At 39.8% G+C, this 19,040-nt stretch overlaps 1 protein-coding gene across 2 annotated transcripts in view; it reads right to left on the minus strand.

Annotated features, from left to right (window-relative positions):
• Positions 1-18,822, minus strand: part of LOC110465746 (sodium-dependent phosphate transporter 1-like) — a 76,792-nt gene extending 57,970 nt beyond the window's left edge. The window contains exon 1 of one of the 2 annotated variants that reach the window (XM_021521782.1): positions 18,170-18,822. The gene's annotated coding sequence lies outside the window, so the exon portion shown is untranslated. Of the gene's footprint in view, positions 1-5,076; positions 5,464-18,169 lie in introns of those variants that run through there. The other variant, XM_021521781.1, reaches the window with a different exon arrangement.
• Between the last annotated feature and the right edge of the window lie 218 nt (positions 18,823-19,040).

Genomic DNA, 19,040 nt, shown 5'->3' on the forward strand with positions numbered 1-19,040 from the left:
ATGTTTTATGAATAAACACGATGTTTTGGAAATATTTATCAAAAGAAATTTATACTATGTTGCGAATTACAATTTCGAGATAACCTTCTTTTATTTACGAACTTATGTCTTTGATGCTGAAATTGACAACTTTATAAAAATACATTTTCACTGAAATTATGAAATCTGGGTGTCGGAAAGGTGTAAAATTATTCTTCGGAAAAGAAAAAAACAGTAGTTGAGCTAGATAAGAAATTATACGGGGGCAGGCTCCTATGGAGAATTAACATTACTGGAAACAGGCCCTTTGTCACTTAACGGAACCTGTTGATATAAAAAACGTGTCTTACATAATGTGGCGGTTTTTCTTCAACACTGGCTGTAGAATATTGGTACCAAAATAGATTATATTTTGGCAGACGGTACATGATGTTTCGTTTAATATGTTAAAACGTTTTTACTAGTATACATTGCTTATCAAAATGCATTTGGCAATCTATTTTCACGTTATTAAATCTGATTAAATCCATAAGAGCTAGGTAATAATAATAAATACATATTCCAACCAAGCACATTAAACAATATCAAAAGTGTGTTCTTGTCTTGCTCAAAATACATGTACCTCATTCACATGCAATAGGCTTAGGGCCCCCGTAGGTTCGGGAGCTCAAAATACATGTACCACATTTCTCCTGCAATAAGTATAGGGCCTCTGTAGGTTCGGGAGCTCAGAATACATGTACCACATTTCACCTGCAATAAGCTTAGGGCCTCTGTTGGTTCGGGAGCTCAAAATACATGTACCACATTTCACCTGCAATAGGCTTAGGACCCCCGTAGGTTCGGGAGCTCAAAATGCATGTACCACATTTCACCTGCAATACGCTTAGGGCCCCAGTAGGTTCGAGAGCTCAAAATACATGTACCACATTTCACCTGTAATAGGCTTAGGGCCTCTGTAGGTTCGGGAGCTCAAAATACATGTACCGCATTTCACCTGCAATAAGCTTAGGGCACCCGTAGGTTCGGGAGCTCAAAATACATGTACCACATTTCACTTGCAATAGGCTTAGAACCCCCGTAGGTTCGGGAGCTCAAAATACATGTACCACATTTCACCTGCAATACGCTTAGGTCCCCCGTAGGTTCGGGAGCTCAAAATGCCTGTACCACATTTCACCTGCAATATGCTAAGGGCCTCTGTAGGTTCGGAAGCTCAAAATACATGTACCGCATTTCACCTGCAATAAGTTTAGGGCTCCCGTAGGTTCGGGAGCTCTAAATACATGTACCACATTTCACCTGCAATAGGCTTAGGGCTCCCGTAGGTTCGGGGCTCAAAATACATGTACCACATTTCACCTGCAATAGGCTTAGGGCCCCCGTAGGTTCGGGAGCTCAAATACATGTACCACATTTCACCTGTAATAGGCTTAGGGCCCCCGTAGGTTCGGGAGCTCAAAATGCATGTACCACATTTCACCTGCAATAGGCTTAGGGCCCCCGTAGGTTCGGGAGCTCAAAATACGTATACCGCATTTCACCTGCAATAGGCTTAGGGCTCCCGTAGGTTCGGGAGCTCAAAATACATGTACCACATTTCACCTGCAATAGGCTTAGGGCTCCCGTAGGTTCGGGGCTCAAAATACATGTACCACATTTCACCTGCAATAGGCTTAGGGCCTTTGTAGATTCGGGAGCTCAAAATACATGTACTGCATTTCACCTGCAATAAGCTTAGGGCCCCCGTAGGTTCGTGAGCTCAAAATACATGTACCACATTTCACCTGCAATAAGCTTAGGGTCCCCGTAGGTTCGTGAGCTCAAAATACATGTACCACATTTCACCTGCAATAAGCTTAGGGCCCCCGTAGGTTCGGGAGCTCAAAATACATGTACCACATTTCACCTGCAATAGGCTTAGGGCCCCCGTAGGTTCGGGAAAGAATATGCCTGCTGTATCCCACTGCGTGCTATTGTAAGACTAATGTGGTATAAGAGGCGACTAATGTGTTATAAGAGGCGACTAATGTGTTGTAAGAGGCGACTAATGTGGGGACCTCTACATGATCATTGGTGTTCTACTGTGTCCTCTTCACAGGAGACGACGAAGAAATCAAAATTGATCTAACTGCTGCCCCCATTACAACATCCCGGATCTATATTTTTCCTTTTCTTACTTTCCGGTTCTTTTTACTTTTGGTGCTGTCTTCCGAGGCATATGTGACCTAAGCTATTGCAATGACGTTAAATCCCAACCAAACTGCCAAAGGCATGGGTGGTCGGGAGGCGCAGTGAATAACGCACTCGACTTCCACCAAGACGGCCGGGGATTGAAACCCCTATCAAACATGAAAAAGTATTTGGTAGCCTGCCCGACCACGTGTTTTTTTTACAGAAAATCTGGTTTCCTACAACTTTAAGGCCTCCCGCGCGTGCTTACAACCGGGCAAACAAATATGATCAATATGAGTTGACATATCTTGTTTCATAAAGATTATAAAATTAAGTATGTATTTATTACAGGTATAGCCAATTGTTGAACCCAGTATAAATCATTTTTAATTTATTAAAATGGAAATACTAAATTTAATTAAATGGTAGGCTTATTACCGGGCATGTGCTTATCAGCGGTAAATATGATATAATTCACACACAAAAAAAGCATTTTTTTAACCACAATATGAGACATTATGGAACAACTAAAGCACTATGATGGTGAAGTTGTGAATTTTCATTACGTAGCGATACCTTGCTGACTGCCGAGCTCATTTACACTCAGTTTTTGTTAATTTTCACTTGCAAAAAGACATTTATTTCCATGTCAATCCGATTACTTCATGAAAATATATATGTACGCCCAACCTCTCGCAGACTTGACGGGGGAAGTATTCGAGCTATTGATTTCGCCAGGAAACAAATCACAAGCGTATGCCGAAGTTGAAATGATACGGCCTGGCACTGTTGGATTTTCAAATGCCAGAGGTCCTAACGTATTACCTATAAAATGAGGATCTGCGGGGGATTTGGGAGTAGGTGGTGGCATTTATACTCACTGTCAGTTTAACGAGAGAAATGATATGCTAAAGATACTGGTGAATGTGTTTTGTTGCTATTCAGAAATGTCAGTATTATCTAAAATGGTTAAAGTAGTTTCTTGCTTAATGCTAAGTTTGTTTTGAACACAAACAGTAAATGGAAACTTATTTTTAAGAGATTTTGATAACGTCTGTTTCCTTTTTCTAGCAAATAGTGCAATTGACCGGTGTCTGGTCTCTAAACCACTGAAACCAACTCATTAAGCTACAATGTGCCGAGTCAGTAAAGTCAGCTGTCAGAAAATATAGAGACAATTCGCCAAATAGCACTCGGATACTGCAGGCAGTCAGAGGGACGGGTAATATGTTTACCCATTTCGCCCCTTACTGGATGTTAAATGAGATCATAAAGATGACTCAGCTGGTGCCCCCTCGTCTCTGTTCATCGATTCCCCTTCCCTCCTTACCCAGATTGATTCTTTTGTTTGCCTCACTTTTCAGTTGACCTCCCTTTCAAGCACTTAAGAGTTGTTCCAGTCTATGACGTGGTTGTGTGTGTTAGCATGGTCTGTAACGGCGGATGGTTTATTGTACTGTTTCTGCGATGTCTTCATTGTATTTCTAATGTAGACAAAGAAACAATCTTAACATTTATTATTCATATAAAACTGATAAGCCTCATTCCGAAATAGTTTCCTTGTAATTTTGAAGGATCACATATATAAAATTTGAAAGGATGTAACATTAGTTTGATGGATGACGTCATTCAGTGCAGGTGTTCTTAAGTTATTGGACTAGTTTAGACTAGCTGACTTTGCATGGAGTAGGACCTTAATGAAGTCAAGTAAATACTAAATAAATATCAAGTAGAAATGACGGGTATAGGATTGTGCTTTAAGCATCTTGCCCAACGGCCACTTCCGACAAACTAATACATGGGGGACGAACACATTCGTATTTGTTAAGAATACATGATGTTTATGCTATTTGACAATTTACATCATATTTGTATTTGTTTTTTGACTTTGAGTTATCTCCCTGTAATTCATGTAATCAATAATACATACAAACAAGTATACTTCTTTGTATGTGAAGACGAGGAATCGAGCGCAATGCATTGTGGGAGGACCGCGGACGCCAACGCTGATTTCCGATTAGCGGGAAGTTAAATCATAATACATGCACATCATGTACAATGCTCGAGTAATGGTCAGTCTAGCCAGCTGTTATATTAGGTCACTGTCCCACTACAGGCAAAACACTGGAGAATTCCACTGTAGTGTTTTTTCGTTAATACACTAACCTTAATTTCGTGTTTGCTCTAAGTGTAGCACGAAAGATAGGTCATTTTAACACACAAAGAGTTTTATGGTTCGAATCCTGGTCTAGCGCGCTAATTTTTAGACTCAGAGGACTATTATTGATAACTTTTTGTTTTAGTTTTCATCTCTCTCAGTTTTTCATAAATGTTCGCCATGAATGTATCTTTTTGTTCAGGAATGATTTATCAAAGCAATAGTCATGCCGGAAAAATCAGTTTAAAATGCGAAGCTTTAGGCAGCGACACGTGGATCCTTAAAAGCGTTCTAGTCAGTTTAGCCAACCTGATACTTCAAAGGCCATCTGGTCAGTGTGGTCAGCTTGTTAGCTCAAAATAAACATCATAAGCGCGTGCAAACTAAAAGTGCAATGTTTTCATATATCTGTCTGAGAAAACACACCTTGGAATGTCGGTTTCTTTTCAGAGTGGGGTAAACCACGTATCAACCTCATGATCAGCTTATGTCTAAAATTGTATAAATTTGATATAGAGCAGCTAATACATGTAGATTGTTTCGCTATAATGCATATCCTTTGTTTTAATGAAATACATCATCGCTTACATTCACAATGAAGTCACGTGTCTGCCCCCTAGCTGTGTCTGTTTGTGTTTATATTAACCCCAAGCTTGAGCAGGAAATTGGATCAAATAAAAGTTCGTACCTGACTGTGTGACCTTGGGTTGAACTCGTACCAACGTCATCTAATGTCAATTAATACAACACGTGGATGTACTTACGTGAACGCCGTGTAGAACAGTATACAGCAAACCGCATTCATCTCTGTTCCTCGACTTTGTGATCATATACGTATATAATATTCCAGGGACGAGATGGTTATATCCTGCAGTTCAGGTCCAGAACTGTATACAATATCGAACGCAAAAAAGCTCGCCCCACTAAATGTTCAAAGTGGAACAATAGTATATACAACTACTATACCGTACACTTGTTTTTCATATAAGTCGTTATTTCACACTTATGATCAAGTTGAACAAGAAATCAACAACAACCCAACAAAATTAGTTAAACCATACGTGAATATTAAAGATCAAAGTCTCATAGATTATCACAATTGATAGCAGAGACACACGGACTGATATTGGTATGATAAATACTTGTGAGCAGACGACACAAGCGCAGACGACATGGCAAGAACTACATTCTATTTATTACCACTGATAATTGATTTACGATGAGCAATTCTTCCCATCCACGCGCAATGCACGTGTATTGTGGCGATATACATAAAAGTTGCACACACCGTCGAGTAAACTAAGAATCTATTTTTATCGACGAGCTTGTTTATTTTATCTATTTCAATAGTCATGTTTTTGATAGCATCACACTGGTGTAGCTATTTATGATCAAGAGATTTGAAAAGTTCTTGAAAAAAATAAAATCTTTATAAACCGAACATGAGTATTCATTATATTTTTCTCAAAGCCATGCGGGAATACCCCCCCCCCCCCCAAAAAAAACCCCNGGTAACTCGGCTTTTTATCGTGTTAATGCTCGGGTGTGACATCGACTTACGACTTGCCACTTACGACTTATTTATGTAAAATCCCTCTTTGATTGATAAACTCTGTACATCATAGTAACCTACTGTAATATCCATATCTTTGATTTCCCATATTTACATTGATTTTACCAAGTTACTCACCAGTATAGTCACCACTGTTCAGTCACCATCAGCCCACCTTCGCGGTCCTCGTGCACAAGCCTCGTTTTGGTAAGTCGGCAATAATCTACTAGGATGTCGACATAAATAAGTCGTAAGTGGCAAGTCGTAAGTGGCAAGTCGATGTCACACCCGAGCATTAACACGATAAAAAGCCGAGTTACCCACTTACGAGATAATTATCTAGGCAAAATTATCTCGGCAAATGTGATAATATGTCGACATAATTTAACAGTTTTGTCGACATCTTCTCAGATTATGTCGACATATTCTCAGATTATGTAGACATCTTTCAATAATTATGTCGACATACGTAACTCGTAAGTCGCAAGTGGATGGCAGAAATATGCCACCATATAAAAAAGATTTTGTAGAAGGTTGTTAACAACAATATCAAACGATGAAAATGATCCAAGTTTTGCGTCATCCCAAAGTATACAAGTCAAAGTTGCATGCATACCAACGGCTCAGGAGTCCAGAGCCACACCATCAAATCAAATTAAATTTAACTGTCAACTTTATACAAAATGTCTGGTTTTTCGTTGTCATAGAGATCAATATCGATGCAACCTCATTAAAACGCTGATAGTTTGTATAAGTGAAAAAGGAGAATATGAGAAAATAGAAAACACAAAGAAAAGTGTATGTCCGTGTGCTCGTTTTGTTGTTGTTGTTGTGATCGGTCAACTGTCCTCCTATTACGCTATTCACAAACAATACCAAAGGAAAGACATCAATGAAATAGAAAGTTACAGAATTATTCCTTCGGGATGAGATTCCCCAGTTTAGTATGAATAATAAATGCTAATTGTTTTTGAAACACAATCAATAGTTGAAAACCTATTATGCGAGCTTTCAAAATCGTCTGTTTCCTTCGTCAAGCAAAGAGTGCAAATGACCGGTGTCTCCACTCTGAACCACTGAAAACAACTCAGTAAGCCACACTATGCCGAGTCAATCAAATCAGCAGTCAGAAAATATCGAGACATTTCGCCAAATACCACTCTAATACTGCAGGCAGTCAGGAAATTCATTTCTTGTATGAAAATAAATATTTTCCCCTAGAGAGGACATATAAAGGATGTTAACATACAGTAACTATGGTCACACAATAACTTTAGTCTGATAACGAGTTCAGGATATATCTTACAAACAACGTCTCCAGCTTAACGATTAGTTTAAAGACACTTTCACTGGTCATGTAATTTGTTCGATTGTGGTCTAGTAAAGACAAACGACGTCTGTTGTCTAGTGACGTGTTCAAAGATAGAGAACGACTGTGGTCTAGTGACGAGTTGAAAGGCAGACAACGTCTGTGGTCTAGTAATGAGATCAAAGACAGACGATGTCTGAGGTCTAGTGACGAGTTCAAAGACAGACAACGTCTTTGGTCTAATGATGAGATCAAAGACAGACAACGTCTTTGGTTTAGTGATGAGATCAAAGGCAGACGACGTCTGAGGTCTAGTGACGAGTTCAAAGACAGACAACGTCTGCGGTCTAGTGACGAGTTAAAAGACAGACAGCGTCAGTGGTCTAGTGATGAGATCAAAGACAGACAACGTCTGCGGTCTAGTGACGAGTTCAAAGACAGACAACGTCTGTGGTCTGGTGATAAGTTCAAAGACAGACGACGTCTGTGGACTAGTGATAAGTTCAAAGACAGACAATGTCTGTGGTCTAGTAACGAGTTCAAATACAGACAACGACTGTGGTCTAGTGACGAGTTCAAATACAGACAACGACTGTGGTCTAGTGACGAGTTGAAACGCAGACAACGTCTGTGGTCTAGTAACGAGTTCAAATACAGACAACGACTGTGGTCTAGTGACGAGTTGAACGAGAGACGACGTCTGAGGTCTAGTGACGAGTTCAAATGCAGACGACGTCTGTGGTCTATTGACGAGTTCAACGAGAGACGACGTCTGAGGTCTAGTGTCGAGTTCAACGAGAGACAACGTCTGTAGTCTAGTAACGAGTTCAACGAGAGACAACGTCTGTAGTCTAGTAACGAGTTCAACGAGAGACAACGTCTGTAGTCTAGTAACGAGTTCAACGAGAGACAACGTCTGTGGTCTAGTAACGAGTTCAAATACAGACAACGACTGTGGTCTAGTGACGAGTTCAAAGACAGACGACGTCTGTAGTCTAGTGACTAGTTCAACGAGAGACAACGTCTGTGGTTACAGACGACGTCTGTGGTCTAGTGGCGAGTTAAAAGACAGACAACGTCTCCGGTCTAGTGACGAGATCAAAGACAGACAACGTCTTTGGTCATGAGATCAAAGACAGACAACGTCTGTGCTCTAGTGTCGAGTTCAACGACAAACAACGTATGTGTTGTAGTGACGAGTTCAAAGACAGACAACGTCTGAGGTCTAGTGACGAGTTCAACGACAGACAATGTCTGTGGTCTAGTGACGAGTTGAACGAGAGACGACGTCTGAGGTCTAGTGTCGAGTTCAACGAGAGACAACGTCTGTAGTCTAGTAACGAGTTCAACGAGAGACAACGTCTGTAGTCTAGTAACGAGTTCAACGAGAGACAACGTCTGTGGTCTAGTGACGAGTTCAACGACAAACAACGTATGTGTTGTAGTGATGAGTTCAAAGACAGACAACGTCTACGGTCTAGTGATGAGTTCAAAGGCAGATAAAGTCTGTGGTTAAGTGATAAGTTCAAAGACAGACGACGTCTGTGGACTAGTGATAAGTTCAAAGGCAGACGACGTATGTAGTCTAGTGACGAGTTCAACGAGAGACAACGTCTGTGGTCTAGTAACGAGTTCAAATACAGACAACGTCTGTGGTCTAGTGACGAGGTCAAAGACAGACAACGTCTTTGGTCATGAGATCAAAGACAGACGACGTCTGTGGTCTAGTGACTAGTTCAAAGACAGAGAACGTCTGTGGTCTAGTGACGAATTCAAAGACAGACAACGTCTGCGGTCTAATGACGAGTTCAACGAGAGACATCGTCTTTGGTCATGAGATTAAAGACAGACGACGTCTGTGGATTAGTGATAAGTTTAAAGACAGACAATGTCTGTGGTCTAGTGAAGAGTTCAAATACAGACAACGTCTGTGGTCTAGTGACGAGGTCAAAGACAGACAACGTCTTTGGTCATGAGATCAAAGACAGACGACGTCTGTGGTCTTGTGACGAGTTCAAAGACAAACAACGTATGTGGTCTAGTGACGAGTTCAACGACAGACAATGTCTGTGGTCTAGTGACGAGTTCAACGACAGACATCGTCTGTGGTCTAGTGACGAGTTCAAATACAGACAACGTCTGCGGTCTAGTGATGAGTTCAAAGACAGACGACGACTGTGGTCTAGTGATAAGTTCAACGACAGACAACGTCTGCGGTCTAGTGACGAGTTCAAATACAGACAACGTCTGTGGTCTAGTGATGAGTTCAAAGACAGACGACGTCTGTGGTCTAGTGTCGAGTTCAACGACAAACAACGTATGTGTTGTAGTGACGAGTTCAAAGACAGACGACGTCTGTGGTCTAGTGATGAGTTCAAAGACAGACATCGTCTTTGGTCATGAAATCAAAGACAGACAACGTCTGTGGTCTAGTGACGAGTTCATAGACAGACGACGTCTGTGGTCTAGTGATGAGTTTAAAGACATACGACGTCTGTGCTCTAGTGTCGAGTTCAACGACAAACAACGTATGTGTTGTAGTGACGAGTTCAAAGACAGACGACGTCTGTGGTCTAGTGACGAGTTCAAATACAGACAACGTCTGTGGTCTAGTGACGAGCTCAACGACTGACTGACAACGTATGTAGTCTAGTGTCGAGTTCAACGACAAACAACGTATGTGGTCTAGTGATGAGTTCAAAGACAGACAACGCCTGAGGTCTAGTGACGAGTTCAACGACAAACAACGTATATGGTCTAGTGATGAGATCAAAGACAGACGACGACTGTGGTCTAGTGATAAGTTCAAAGGCAGACGACGACTGTGGTCTAATGATGAGTTCAAAGACAGACAACGTCTGNTTCAAAAACAGACGACGTCTGTGGACTAGTGATAAGTTCAAAGGCAGACGACGTCTGTGGTCTAGTGATAAGTTCAAAAACAGACGACGTCTGTGGTCTAGTGACTAGTTCAAAGACAGACAACGTCTGTGGTCTAGTGAAGAGTTCAAATACAGACAACGTCTGTGGTCTAATGACGAGTTCAAAAACAGACAACGTCTATGGTCTAGTGACGAGATCAAAGACAGACAACGTCTTTGGTCATGAGATCAAAGACAGACGACGTGTGTGGTCTTGTGACGAGTTCAAAGACAGACAACATATGCGGTCTAGTGATGAGTTCAAAGACAAACAACGTCTGTGGTCTAGTGACGAATTCAAATACAGACAACGTCTGCGGTCTAGTGATGAGTTCAAAGACAGACAACGCCTGAGGTCTAGTGACGAGTTCAAATACAGACGACGTCTGTGGTCTAGTGATGAGTTCAAAGACAAAAAACGTCTACGGTCTAGTGATGAGTTCAAAGACAAACGACGTCTGTGGTCTAGTGACTAATTCAAATACAGACAACGTCTGCGGTCTAGTGATGAGTTCAAAGACAAACCACGTCTGTGGTCTAGTGACGAGTTCATAGACAAACGACGTCTGTGGTCTAGTGACGAATTCAAATACAGACAACGTCTGTGGTCTAGTGATGAGTTCAAAGGCAGATAAAGTCTGTGGTTTAGTGATAAGCTCAAAGACAGACGACGACTGTGGTCTATTGATGAGTTAAAAGACAGATAACGTCTGTGGTCTAGTGATAAGTTCAAAGACAGACGACGACTGTGGTCTAGTGACGAGTTCAAATACAGACAGCGTCTTTGGTCTGATGACGAGTTCAAAGACACTTTCTCCGGTCACATGATGAGTTCAAAGACATACAACGTCTGTGGTCTAGTGACGAGTTCAAAGACAGACAACGTCTGGCGAGTTCAAACCCAGTCGAGGTGATGCTTAATTAACCAAAGTACAGCGAGTTTAATCCGTGACAGCTCGTGCACGATAATTACATATGCATTATTCAGTTACTTCTAAGCTTAATTCTATACCTCAAGACGAATTTTCGTGCAGCCCGAGTTGTAACATTCAATTTCATTTCCTTACAAGACCCAGCTGTTCCACGCTTAATTAGCTTGGCGAGTTGTTTACCCAAAATTAAAAATGCCTTTTTTGGAAAATGTTTGAAAGATAACGAATGTTTTTGTACTTTTTTTTTTACTATAAATAGTAATCTAAGAATTGGAGATATAATTTTTGTCTTCAAATTTCGTTAAGCTCACCATGTTTAAACAGCACGGCCCTTGTGAAGGAAGTTTTGTTTCTTATACCGAATGCAATTTTCTGGATGGTTTGAATAACCAATCAATCAATTACTTTCATTTGCATTTGAATTCATGCTTATTAATGTTAGTATACAGCATGTGAAATACATTGTACCTATACCTAGCCCCATACCTAGCCAGAACAAGCCATACTGAAGTGCGTTAATGTATACAATCAATTATACACTCAATAATTTACACTCAATAATATATGAGGACCTCACAGGAGTTGCCTTATCAGGCGTTCACTACTGATCCTAAGCCACCTGGTTGATACCTCCACATATGTGAGTAGCTGCGTATGTGCTTGAGAATTATTCGTATGTGGTTTTTTGGGTTTTTTTTGTGGGACAATGCTTACAACGAAGTTTTCCCCATAGTGGCTATTGATATTGTGTTAGCAGAAAAAACCCATTCCAAAATTACATACAATAAAATTCAATACAGCAAATTTTGAATATTGAACCCCGCCCATTTGTTTTTTGTAGCCACTCTGCAAAACTCGCCAATATTTTATTCAAATGAAACACTTTTTTTATTCTGCCTTACATAGCGCATTTATGCAAAAAAAACACCTGGTAGATTATATGACCTATATACACGAAACTGAGGTGTTCAGACGAATAATTAATTACCAGTACTTACTGTTGAAAAAAAATCCACATTTTTTCCCGCCCTTAATGTGACTGGGTCACATTCGGTGACCCTTGGGAGTTATTAAGGATCCCGCCGCAAGCGAAACACTGGAGAATTCCACTTAGGACTTTCGTATATACGGTAACCTACCCTTAACTCGAAATGGCGAGTGGTGTTGGATGAAACAGACATGTCCGCGGAAGGAGAACACATTTTACGTGCATATCCATCTTTCCAACGCTACCAAGCATTTTTTTGTACGTCAACTAGAAATATGGTTTTTGGTGCGAGGAAGCTATGTGGGGTCAATTTTCGATATCGCGAGCTTTCCTCTCTTCTCGTATATATATTATCATTATTGAAAGTGTCTTTATTTTACCGAACGTTGTTCTTAAGCCCTTGAACGTGTAATTTTACTCTGAACACCTCATTTAAGGGCCGAATATGTAGCTATAACAAAACCCCAAGTTTCTGTGCAATCGGAAACTGTCGGCATTTCCCGTAAACGAGAAAAAGACTCGTTCACGGAAAGTGCCGACAGTTCCCGATTGGTCCCTGTGGACCAAGGGCACTTGCGTTGACTAGCCATAGGTAGCTCTGCTGGTTAGAGCGACAGGATAACAAATTGAGGTCCAGAATTCGAATCCTGGTCTAGCCCCGCTGATTAAGTATCATAACACCGTTTTGTTTATTTCATCTTAATTTGTTTTCTAAAAGTTCCACTAAATATGAAAGATATCGTCATCGCAGAAAAACATTTTCAAATGCGTAGTTACAGTTTTTGGCACATTGTATTTCATTTGAGAAAGTCTATACGATTTTAATCAACAATTCTGCCGACGTGAACACGTATATCCGTGTAATTCCCGACTAAATGCTATGGGAAATTAATTCGGCATTAACAGAATAATAATATATAGGACAAAAATGCACCCTTTTTTCGCCAAGCCCAGCAGTTTATATATGATTTATAAAATAACTCCTGGCACGTAAACCGCAATAATTAATCATCTATATTTTTTATCTGAGATAAATTGCTTGGATTAAATAAATGGGGTCATTTCGTTACTTGGACGTAGGTCGACATCTAAACGACTACCTTTTCGCTAGCGTCGGCACTTCCACCTGTTGGTATCAATTTCAAGATGTTAATTACATTGACTCTTACCACAGGCACTTGTGTTTAGCCATGAAAAAAGAAGAATTAAATTTAAAAAAAACCCCAGGACCGGTCGGCCTCTATAATGCCGATCAGGTTCCGGAACGGACCTTTTTTATTTTATTATTTTTAATGGCTAAGCTTATGTGACTTTGGTCTTACAACCCCCTTGTTAAAACTTGACAGATCCAGAAGAGATTATATGTTAATTCCGTGTTATTTAGTTTAAATAATGTTTTCATTATTAAATTTAAAACGTCGATCCAACTTGAAAATGGAAAACAAATCGGAAGTTTCTTTTCCATGGCAATCGGTACAAAAAGACTAATCGTATGCATAATGTAAGACAGTGTATATATAATGTAAGACAGTGTATATATAATGTAAGACAGTGTACATATAATGTAAGACGATATGAGTGCTGTGCTGTATGGGTTAAAAAAAAACCACTGTTTATTCTGTGAAATCTTGCGAATACAAACTCCAGAAATGCGAAATTCTACATTTCCCGCCGTTATCAGAATTCGGAATGAAGAGATGAAAGATATTGTACAATAACAGATTATATACTCAGGAAATAAAATGATTTTCTGTGTTGGCATTTTCTTTTGGATACTGTTCTTCTTTAGAACATAAGAAACTAATTATTTGATAAAATCGATTTTTTTTTATTTGTTTAGTCGAAATGGAAATGAAATTGGTGTCAAGAGAGTTGGAGAGGACCGCGTCATGCCGATCTTATAGAAAGGAAGGAAAAGTAATTGATATTGACATCATATTCTGTTTCAGATATTCGTTGCAATCGAAGACAAAACTGATGTTGGATCAGGGGAGAATTTACTTCTATAATCCAGTTACACGCGAGCTGGAGTCTGAATAAAAGCCCGAAATACCGGTATTTAATTTGATTTAAGAATCATGTAATAGCAATTCGGATTATTCGTGCATTGGCTGGATTTAGAATTCCATTATAGAAGTGTTTAGTTTCTCTGTGTTAGTTTCATTATGATTTTTTGATTGCGTTATCTCATAAGGTTTTATATTAATGTACACACGTCACCAACACTCCGCGATAAATAAATGCATCTACCGGGGATTTTAACAGGTTAATAAGATATTTTGAATAACACATGGGGGCCTGTAATATAGTATAGACGTTGTCATGGCAACGATGTTACGCAACACAGTATCTCGGCCAATTCCGTCAAAGGTCGGAATCAGACAACTGACGTCATGCTGACGTTATTACACAATGTCTCTGCAGTGTCGACATTTTGTTCTATTGTTCTTCAAACCTGGGTCACCTTACACATGTTAATTTCCCCAGAAATAACACTTAGGGCTTGTTCTGGACATCGATTCGGCTATTATCTCTGATCGTTCAGATCTGTATTCATTGCTTATTACGCCGACTTGCGTCATCGCTCTTTATTCTTCAAAAGCTCGGCGGTCGGAATTAATTTTCCAATATAGAGAAATGTCCATATAACGACGCCTTTATCTGCGTAAAGGTATGTCCATGTTACGTCGCCGCGAGACACAGAAAATCAATGATCAACACAAACATCACACAAGTCTCCCCGTCTTAACAACAATTACGAATCCAGTGTTTCAGAAGCCTTAAGGTTTACTCTGACTTTAATGTTACCTTGCTAATTGACTGTGTCCAACGTTTTACCGATCGGCCGAAATGATTTTAAACCTGAAGTTTTTTTATTGTAGCTAACATGTATATATTGATATTTACCACTGTATGGCGTCGCCACAAAAAGTCCTAAAAAAATCAGATGGCATTCATATAGACTGTAAATGCCATGTGATGACGTCATATCATTATCATGACGTCATTGTTGTGACGTTGGAAACCACTGACCCTTCGTGGAAGATGGCTGTTCATTGAACATAGTTCAGAAATGCGTTATTTTAAAAAGCATATTTTAATATCTTTGATATAAACATACGCCAAAGCATTGAACTGTGTTGATATGACAATTACAGTCCATATGAATGACACAGCTCTGCAGACAATCCAATTATGATATGCTAGCACATATAATGATGTATGCTTGCAAACCTGTGTCATCAATGACATATCAATACAGTTAAATGCTTAAATCTCATAGATAGTAGATCCTGTCAAGTCTGACACCCTGTGTAACACAACATGTTCGACTGATGATTTCGTGAGAATTGAGATCACACTATACTGTTATATATCACAGGATGTCCGAAACAACAGGTTCCATTTTACAATTATTCAAAGATGTTTTAAAATATAATATTGAATATTTCATCTCACATAGCACCATGGACTATTAAAAAATACTTTCGTATCGAGGCCGCCCGATTGTGGATATCTCCGAAATGGAAAGTTTCCGCTATCACTGGCACTAGATGTCAGTTGCTACGTAGAGTTGTCGTTCTGTACGAAAACTCTGTCCGGAGAGAATGGTGGCCGGTTGAACCAAATAACAAATCTCGTGTGACCTCACTCCCCCGACCTAAAGTCGAAAATCTCGCTCCCTCGTCGTCGTATAATTGCTCCTCGCCGTCGCGATTTCGCGTTCTATGTCGCGTTTTCGACTTGAGGTTGAGGGATCGAGTTTTGTAATTTGGCCCTTAACAGCCACCATAGGGTAGAGATTGGCAGGGTTCTGTACGCCATGCAGAGAAGGATTTGTGAATCGATAGCGAAACCTTTGGAGTTCGGAGACGGGGTGAATGTCATCTTATAATTAACAGATGAAATAAGACAGACTAAGTTGGAAGGTTTGCCATAACGTGAAGAAGTTTAACACGTATCAGGCAAGTACGGCGCTCCATACCGAGGCTTCCGTCTTTTGGAAGCTGTTGTACATGTACCTGGGGTAACCTGACATATATAGGTGTAACATATGTCAGGTAGTTAAACCTGTTTTGTTATGTTACCAGCTTACACTTGAGAGTCTATGTAGCCGCTTATCATAGTTTTCTTATGACCACTTTCCATTGAGTGTTTGCTTAAGCATTATGTACATTACATTTGTTTAATTTCTAATATATATGAATCTATGTTATATCTGTTGTTTTAAATAATGCCTATTTAATGTGTATTTATTCATTGATAACTACATGTATTGTAATATTTTTGTTATGCTTAGTTCCGTTTTATCGTATTATCTAAGATCCATGAAGGTTCGGCGAAAATAACATGCCTGTTGTATCCAACTGCATGATCGTAAGAGGCGACTAATATGTCCCCACCCTGCAAACTCGAAGATGGTTCCTCCCTTGTGTTCTATGTGGGGGACATGGAAACCAAGAATAAGCCTGTCCCATCCCACTGCATGTATATCGTAAAAGGCGACTAACGTTGGGCCATTATAGAATCGGGGATTATATATTGTGTATTCTACAAAGGGGACATGGAAGAAACCAAAATGGATCTGCTGCCCCCATTTGCAACACATGGGATATTATTTATTTTATCTCTACTTTCTGTTTCTGGCGTTGTCTCCCAAGTACCCGTCCTCATACCCCAAACAAATAAACTTACTATCTGTGACACATGTTACCGATGTGATACATATTTGAAGGGCCTATTCGTTTATGTGGAACAACCGGTTTGTCCGTTTGTAAATGTAACAATTTCGGATATAAATGCTGGCGGACCTGCAAATGTTTATGCATGCCTTGCGATACTTTGTCAAGGCTCGCATGAAAGCAGCTTCAGATTACTAGGTCCGACCTTATTTAATAAACGAACAACTGTGGTCCGAACGGTTCAACGGTTCAACCGTTTAAACAAAAACGGCCCAGTTTGTTATGTCTGTGGTATACAATGTATCTTGTTGTTTTCTAATTCATCAATGCTATTCCCATTGATGAATGAGAAAACAACATAAGGTCACATGAAGTACAAATGAAAAAAATATTCGGAATGGTATATTGTTCAAATATAGCATAAATATTCCATACTTGTGGTGTTTTATCTATATACAGTAACCTCCCCTTAACTTCCGTTTGGATTATAGCTGTAGCAATCGGGAACCGTCGGCACTTTCCGTAAACGACAAAATACTGGTTTTTTTTTAGTATTTCTCGTTTACGGAAAGTGCCGACGGTTCCCGATTGAGTTGATTCTAGGTACTTCCGTTAATCTGGTAGCTGAGTCGGTTAGAGAAATGGTATACCAATCTGAAGTCCAGGGTTCGAATCCCTGTCTAGCCCCACTGGAACTCAGAAAACTGTTGTGTTTTATGTGTTTCATCTTTATTGTTTCTCATAGAAGTCCTACAAGGCATGGTTTTGTTTTTAGAAATGATTTATCAAAGTTATAGTCATATCGCAAAAACAGGTTCCAAAACTTTTGTTAATTTTTGGCAGTGGTACGGGGGTCCTGAAATGAAAAATTCTTTGACTTGTATCATTAGTCTCGTCTGAAAAGGAGGCCGATGTAAGATACCTTCGATATATAAATAGCAAGACTTACTTGATAAAACAGATAGGCTCTGATGATCAAACACATTACAACCCTCAATTAACTTATACAATTAAAAATTAAAATACAAAACCAGCCATCGGGATCAATTCATGAAAAAAAATATACTTAATGTTATCACTAATTTTTCAGTTCTGAATCAAAATGTTATTTTCAATATTTCATAGATTATGATTAATCAATGTGACCTTTTCAACCAACTTTTGACTCATACCTACAAGTCAAAATGTCTGTTTGAAATTCTAATTCTCGTCTTAGTCGGTTTCATATGATCCTGGGTCCAGATTAGATATCGGCAATCGTTCATTTCATGAATCAAAAGCTTACAAATTACATGTATATTTAATACTGAAGATAGATTTAAATGTATCCTGCGAAGACAATTTAGAATATTACTAGTTTTTGAACAGCTATGTAATCTATTATGATTTCCGCTGAATCGGTACATGCTCGTATACTTAGTACGATAACAACAAAGACGCTAGAAAAGAGCTAAGTGATGACGTCATACTCACGATTAAGATCCCGCGATATACAGCTCAAGTAACGTCAACACCTGTGCTTGTTTACATCAGTTTGGTAAACAACTGAGAGCAGGGTATAACATTCTTCTTTAATCCCACACAATAAATCTCGTCTGCTGTGAAACATCCCCTTGGCGACTGCTGCAGCAAAGTACGGTACAGCACAACATACTACGTTCTGAACAAGTTACAGTCTTAAACAAGCACTGTATTCACAAAAGTTAATGTTCGTATTGTCCTTGTGGTCACGTTATAAACGTTTAAAGGCTTCAGTCAGTCTGTATATCATAAGTGTAACCAGCAAAATCAAAATCGATTTTCTAATGCGTAAGCGGCTGGTTCCAGAATATACCGGAAGCTGGCCAGGGCTTCTTGTATGGTGCCGAAATACGCGATGCAGCATCTCTGTGTAGCTGTCTTAAGCATGACGAAGCACTGGTTAGTTTTATATTGCAGGAGTAAACCTATTGTGACGATCGATTTATTGATTAATTTCTTACCGACTCCCACTACATATTGTATATAGTTTTATATAGTTGTCCACTGCGCCTTATAGTGGCTACTTCTCGTCATGATCCCATCTTCGCTAGCCAAGGGTTACGATCCGGTACCGGTACGATCCAGTCTTCCTTCTCCCAGGTAGATCGTACCGGATCGCAACCCTTGGCAAATCGGGAACCGTCGGCACTTTCCGTAAACGAGAAAATACTATTCTCGTTTACGGAAAGTGCCGACGGTTCCCGATTGAACCCTTGGCTAGCGCATCGGATGGTCATAACCCTACCTACAGGGTTTGCATATTTGGTCACCTCCTGTGGTCAGAGCTCGGAGTCAATCAGAGTTGACTATATGGTTTGGTTTG

This window comes from Mizuhopecten yessoensis, unplaced genomic scaffold (assembly GCF_002113885.1).
Source record: "Mizuhopecten yessoensis strain PY_sf001 unplaced genomic scaffold, ASM211388v2 scaffold11101, whole genome shotgun sequence".
In the NCBI taxonomy this organism is placed as follows: domain Eukaryota; kingdom Metazoa; phylum Mollusca; class Bivalvia; order Pectinida; family Pectinidae; genus Mizuhopecten; species Mizuhopecten yessoensis.